Here is a 7,047-nt window from a genome sequence, read left to right on the forward strand (position 1 = left end):
TATTTTCACTAAACCCCCGGGTCTGCCACCATCGGAAACACGTGACCATGCCATTAACTTGCAGTCTAACACGAATACGATTCAAGTACGGCCTTACCGGCATCCTCACTTTCAAAAAAAGATGGAAAAACTGGTCACCGAAATACTTCACGATGGAATTATCCGACCCAACACCAGCCTATTTTCTTCTCCAATTATTTTGGTTTGAAAAACAAGATGGCACATGACGTTTTTGTGTGGACTATTGTGCCCTCAATGCCGTCACGGACCATGATTGCATTCCCATTCCATCAATCGAGGAATTGTTTGATCAACTGCATGGAGTTCACTATTTTTCAAAGCTAGATCTCTGGATATCATCAAATCCGTATTTGCACCGGCGGTGAATGTAAAACGGCTTTCCAAACTAACGATGGGCATTCCAAATTCCTCGTCATGTCTTTTGGCTTTGGCCTCACCAATGCATCCTCCACCTTTCAGGCCCTGATGAATGATGCGTTAAATCAAACTTTATTTGATAATATGTTTTGATATAACAAATTAAAGTATTTTCTAATAAAAATTAAAGTTAAACAAAATTGAAAAAATAATAAAATGATGTTAAAATAGTTTCAATTAAGTTAAACATTTTCAATCATGTTAAAATTATTTTTAAACAAGTCAGTATTGCTCATATCTATAATTTTCAAAACATCAATACCTATTCTAAAATTGATACCAAGTTGATATTCTGTTTTCAATTAATTATCAAAAGTATCGATACCTTTTACTAGGTATCAATAAATTATCTTTGGTATTGTTGTAAACTATCTTTAACTGTCATTGAATCAGACATTAAATGCTAATAATATCAAAACTCTCGTATAAAAAGTATCGATACTTTTTGTTGCAGGTGAATTTAATAATTTGGTATTTTCATCCCCAACGATTCTACTCATGTTTCCAACAATCGCAATGGTTGGCAATGAATTAGAGAGTATAAATACCATCTTCCAAAGGTCCTACAACAACTAGAGAGATCATCAACCCAAAAGATTAATCAATACAACCTTAGTGTTTAATTCTTTCATACTTTTCTTGTATACACTTGTAGGTTTCATTGTTATTCTTTAGCTCAATTGTATTCTTGTTTATTTTTGCTTAATTGGCTAACATTCTGTTCTTGTAAGGATTGCTTCTTAGTTTGCTATTTGTATTTACTCTTTGAAAGGGTTGAGTTTAAATGTTTAATTGGGTAGGAACCTTAAGAGAGTTGCAATCTTAAGATTTTGGGTAGAAATTTAAAAGAGATTGTAAGGTTAAACCTTATCTTCAAAGGTTATCAAATTAGTGAATTTGAGAAAACTAAGGTAGTAGAGTAAGCAATTGGGGGTCGAACCATTATACATAGAAGTGTTCATTATCTCTATTTTTATCTTAGTAACCTCAAAATCTTTAAGAAACTAATTCACCCCCCTCTTGTCGCGCCTTAAAAAAAAGTTGACCGTTCAAGTTAACACGATATTTTCCTACCATTTTTTCAGTAGTTTGTTCTCGTCTTCTTCGACGACATACTAATTTATAACGACTACATCTTGTTGCCCCCAAAAGAAAATTCATGTAGTACATCTTTAATTGTCTTTTAATTGGTCTCACAAAATAGAGATACAATGACTCCTTTAAATAGGTTATGATTAGAGTTCTAATCATACTAAAAATATTCCTAAAATAATCAGAGTTCCACTGGGAGAAGAAATCCAATTTATGTGGAGGAATATATCGTCGAATCGCAATGTTCCCATTCGTGTTGTCACGACGTCGTCTGTCATCACAATATCAAAAAGCTCCTCATCATAACGTCATTGTCTGCTCGACTGAAAATACGAATCACACCCACAAAATCTTTATTGATTTTTACTAGCTTCCGCCATTTTCAAAGGTTTCAAAAAGGTAATCGGTCCTAATTTCTAACACGCTTGGAAAATTTTTCTCAAAGGCAACTAACACAAAACTGTGAGACCACATAATTATAATATAATTTCAACTGTATTTGTTTTTTTCTTCTTTTTTTTTGTTGAAAATAAATGCATGACAATTTTGAAATCATTGCCACAAATTCAACTTTTTCTTATTTTTTCTCCAGAAATTTCTGTTATGTATCTTCTCGATAAGCAGTTTTTTAATCCAAGTTGACTGGAAATTTTTCTTCCTTGGCTTCACCTTTGATGCGATATTTTGTATATTTGTTCAATCGTTTTCTCTCCTTTTCATATTGAACGCTGGTTTAGCGGCTACTACCAAAAGGACTAAAATAAAATAAAATCTTGAATAATTATTTAACTTTATAATATAAATAAATCATCTTAAATCCACATCCATACAAAACTAGACTTTTCTTTATATTCCTAAAATGGAAAAAAAGGATTTTACATGAATTTATATATATATATATATATATTAGAATTAGATTATGATTTGATTTGTCGATAAAATTAATTTAATTAAAATATTAAAATATTAAAAAAATCAATTTAATTAATTTTTTAATCAGTTCAATCGCCCATATCGATTCTCGATTCAATTGGTTCAATACCATTTCTCAGGCAATTATCCTTATCCAACTGATCCAATCTGATACAAACATAATCAAATTTTGATAATTCATATATACAATGTCATGAGTATATTTTTGGCGTTCTGATCATGTTTAAAATCATTTATGTTTCATTTTATGTTGGTATTTTTTTTTTAGCATGTGTACCGTATGTTGTATCTACGGTTATAATCCAACTTATTCAAGCTCAAATAATAATAAGCTCGAACTCTACTTAAAACTAACTATTCATTAGTTAATTTAATCACTTACTTGAGTATCATTTTCAAAATTTAAGCTTTATTCGAGATAATATATAATTAAATTACTTAACCTCTTCTTAAAATATAATCAAACAACTCGTATTTGATATGATTATTCATGATTGTTTAGTATTAAAAACTTCGTTTGAACACTTATCTTTCTATTCAATATGTAGGAGGGCTAATTAGTCACTCTTTCAAGTGCTGTCGGCATGGGTTCAAATTTTGTTTATACTATTAAACTATAAAAAATAATTTGATAAGTAGAATATTTTTAAAAAATTCAATTAAATTCATAAATGACAACATATTATATTCTCAAGTTTACGTAAAAATCAGGAGCAAAGGATACAAAGAGAAATGGAACTTCCATATCTGTGTAGTAAACAGCATAAACAGATTTAAAAAGAAACAGATATGAAAGCCATTGAAGTTTACAAGGTCGTTAGATAACTACCTGAAAAAGATAGCGCCGATTTTAAGGATTTCAAAAAATCGCCATAAATTTATTTTACGATTATTTTATCTTCGAATTTCAACAAGAAAAAAAGCTTTACACTCTTAACGGCGACCGCAGCATTTGCCGGCGGTGATGAGATGATACCGAAGACGACGTCGATGAACTACCGGAACTCACCGTCCCATAGAACAAATCCGATAAGTAATTCCCGATATCTTCGGGTGAAAACCTAACAAATAATCTTGCACTCCTTTCATCTCCGACCGTTGATATCTGCGTATTATAAAAGTCTCGATATAATGTCACCAGTTTTGTTGCGATGGAAGCTTTGATCTCTTCTCGCAGTTCTGAATCCGGGACGATACAAGAACGTTGCTTCCAATACGCATTTTCAAAGCTTGCATTGAATTTTCTGAAACAGTCTTTGGCTTTACCCGCCGTTATCGGAGCCGTTGGATTGTCCGGCAACGAGGCGAACACTTCACCCCACGCTAACGGCTCGTAATTTGATGTGAATTGTTTCACCTTAGCCTCGTGTTTAGTGATCCATTCTTCGCCGAGTATGTACTGGAGATTCGATGTACGGACTCTGGAGATTACGTGTTGGAGATTGTTGGCTAAGAAGAGGTATGATAAGGAAACGTCTTTGTAATGCTTTGCTTTACCGTCGAGTTTGCAGAGTAAGACGAGGATGAGCCAAGCAAAGCGGACGGAAATCGCCGGCGCCGTTGAATCTTCGGAGTCTGGACCGAATAAGAAAGAAGCCGGTAATGTTGATTTCGCCGGTGGTGGCCAGTCCGAGATAATGTCGGTGAGGATGTTGCTGTAATCGGCGAGGAGAGTGAGGTAATTCATCGAGGAGATCGTTAGTGGATGTAAACCGCCACCTGGAATCATCGTTTTGGATGAATCCTTTTGGATTGTCGATTCAAAGTCCATCAACAACGAACGAACGGACTCACTGAGTCGAACCAGCGAGTCGAGAGCTTGTAATCGAACGGTTGAAGTGGATTCGAATGAAAAGATCGTTTCGATCTCTTTCCACTCTTCTGAAATCGCCGAGTACATGTCGAGAACACGGAACATTTTCTCCGGCGAAGATTTTTTCGTCTTGGCGACTAGCTCCGGGAATCCAAACAAAAGAATCGCTGCTTCTTTTGAAATCTCCGTGAAACAAGATTCTTTGATGAGATCGGACGTAGCAAAGACCTGATCGCAGAGGATTCTTTCTCCGGTGAAAAGCGTTCTCATTGAAATCTTCTCAGCTTCTAACCAGTTCTTGATTTTTAAATCAAGTACATCCCATTCCATTTTGTTAACCTGAGACGAACTCAATTTCTCGATTCCCAGCTTATAAACACCTTCATCGATAATCGATTTTCGAATTATTTTATAAACATGCATGCATTCTTTAGCGTAACCAGAAGCAATCATGCAATCAGCTATCAGTTTCAAATCCGACATGGCCATAGAAGAAACTTCTTCTATTTCAGAGATAGAATCACCTGCGGTTCGGATCTCATCATCGTCATCAAAATCCGACATACTAGATCTCGCGGAGGTCCGTGACGACCTTGTAGAAACCGATTCTGGATCCAAATGAGCCCGGTTCATCGATAAAATCTGGTAAAACTCTTTTGAAGCCTCTTCATCGCTGTTTGCATCAAAATTTGAGCTCGAACGAGTTTTTCCGAACCGGAATCTTGATCAGAAACCAACAAATGCATTGTTTTTTGTAACTCGTTAACAGATCTTATGAACTGTAAGGCTTCTCTTTTGCTTTCGTAGAAAAGAGAAGTGACTTTAGCGTAAGCCGACGTATCAGCATCCCATTTCATGATGATTGTAGCTGCGGCGTCGATCGTTTGCTCAATCATGGATTGTGAAAATCTCCGGCGGTTAGTGGTACTGGCCGTAGAATCCGCTGTGGTGGATTGACGAGAGGTGGAAAACGACGGCGTTCTGGGACTAAAACAAAGGCTCCTCATTCCTTTTCTCGGCATTTTTTGAGAGGCAAGTTTTCCTTTTTTGAAGCTCTTTTTTTGTTTGGCGGCAGATGATAATAGATAATTAGGTAATACAGGAAGAAACTTGGATTTTGAATTTCGTCTTGTTTTGGGGGAGCTTTTAGAGTAATAAATAAATGGTGGGGAAGGGTGTATTTATAGACGTTTCGACTAACGACGCCGTTGCGTGACAGGGAAGAACATGGGACTTTGACTTTTTAAGTCAAGACAATTTGCTTTTTACGCGGTACACGTGTCTCGTTATTATCCAATCAAGAAAAATATTAAAATTATTTAGAAAAGTAAAAATATCTCATAGCTGGCTATAATGTTCGTAAATTCACAATTTAGTCCCTGTATTTTTATTTTTAGATTTCAAATTTTAAGTTTGTGTGACATTTCAAATAAAAGAATATTCACTTAGTAGCAATGTAACTAAAAAATTGTATTGTTACTGAACCTGAATTTAATAAACTAATCTTAGCACTTGGATATGAAATTTGAAATATGAAAAGTAGTACTAAATTTCTAAAAATAAAAGTATAGGAACTAAATTTTAAATTTAAGGAAAGTATAAGGACTTATGACAAATTTTGACTTTTAAAAATTGTTACTAAATTTTAAAATTAATAATTTATTTTGATTTATATCAAAAAGTAATTATTTTTATTTCTATTCTTATCATTAAGAACTAGCATGAACAACTAAATAATTAGACCAAGTTTTGACAATAGAAATAGATGATTTTTTTAACAGATGAACTAGTTTTTCGTCGGGACTAACGAGGCTCAAACCCTCAGCTTTTGCCTTGATAGGGCGGTGCTTTGACCAATTGAACTACAATCCCAAGGAAATAAAGAAAAGTGTACAACATAGATAGTTTTATGATTTCATTCTAGCCATTTTCTATTTAGATTTTGGATTCGAATCGTCGGGTTGTAACAAACAAAAGCGTGAATGATATATTGATATCCATATAGCTATTTACTTTGAGTGAGAGTGATGCAGATTACTAGTTACTAGGAATCCTTTCGTTGTTGTCAAATAAATCGATCAATACTCAATTTCAAAATGAAAAAGAAAAGGTCTTCTTTTTCTGACTATTAATACAAAAACATTCGCGAAACTTTTTCTTTTTCAACATTAATTTCATTATAGGTTCTTACCATTCTTTTTTATACAATACTTAAAACTACTAATAGCCTTTCTCCAAACCTTAAATAAGAGGATAATGTGATTAAGTGCACTCGAACCCTCGTCTTCCTACACCTAATCGAACTAAGATTCAATCGACAACTTCCATGAAACTTTTATCTATAAAATAATTCTTTTTTTTAATAAATGATTATATTCAATTTGGGTTTTATTTAATAGATGCAAGTAATACAAGTTGAATATTGAACACTTATTCTAATGTTGAAAAATGATAAAAAAAATTTTGACTTGAGACTCTAAAAAGCGTAAATACAAGTTGAGGAAAGATAAGCTGTGACGCTTAACTCTTAATATCACGTAAGCATACATATCATGAAAATTTTCATACGCTTAGAAAATTCTAATTAAATGTAACAGCCTCATATTAATTCAAAACAACTATATGATGTTTAACTTTTCAAATAATACGACAGATTGAGTCTTAACTCGATTGGCATGAGTATTATTGTCAATGTAGGAGGACATGGGTTTGAGTACGTCGAAGCGCATTATCCTCTTATCTATGGATTGAGGAGGAACAATGAGTAGTTC

The 7,047-nt window shown here is 33.7% G+C and overlaps 1 pseudogene; it reads right to left on the minus strand.

The window, feature by feature from the left end:
- Nucleotides 1-3,127: 3,127 nt before the first annotated feature.
- LOC108466312 (exocyst complex component EXO70H1-like) lies at nt 3,128-5,426 on the minus strand (annotated as a pseudogene).
- Between the last annotated feature and the right edge of the window lie 1,621 nt (nt 5,427-7,047).

This window comes from Gossypium arboreum, chromosome 2 (assembly GCF_025698485.1).
Source record: "Gossypium arboreum isolate Shixiya-1 chromosome 2, ASM2569848v2, whole genome shotgun sequence".
NCBI classification, from domain to species: Eukaryota; Viridiplantae; Streptophyta; class Magnoliopsida; order Malvales; family Malvaceae; genus Gossypium; species Gossypium arboreum.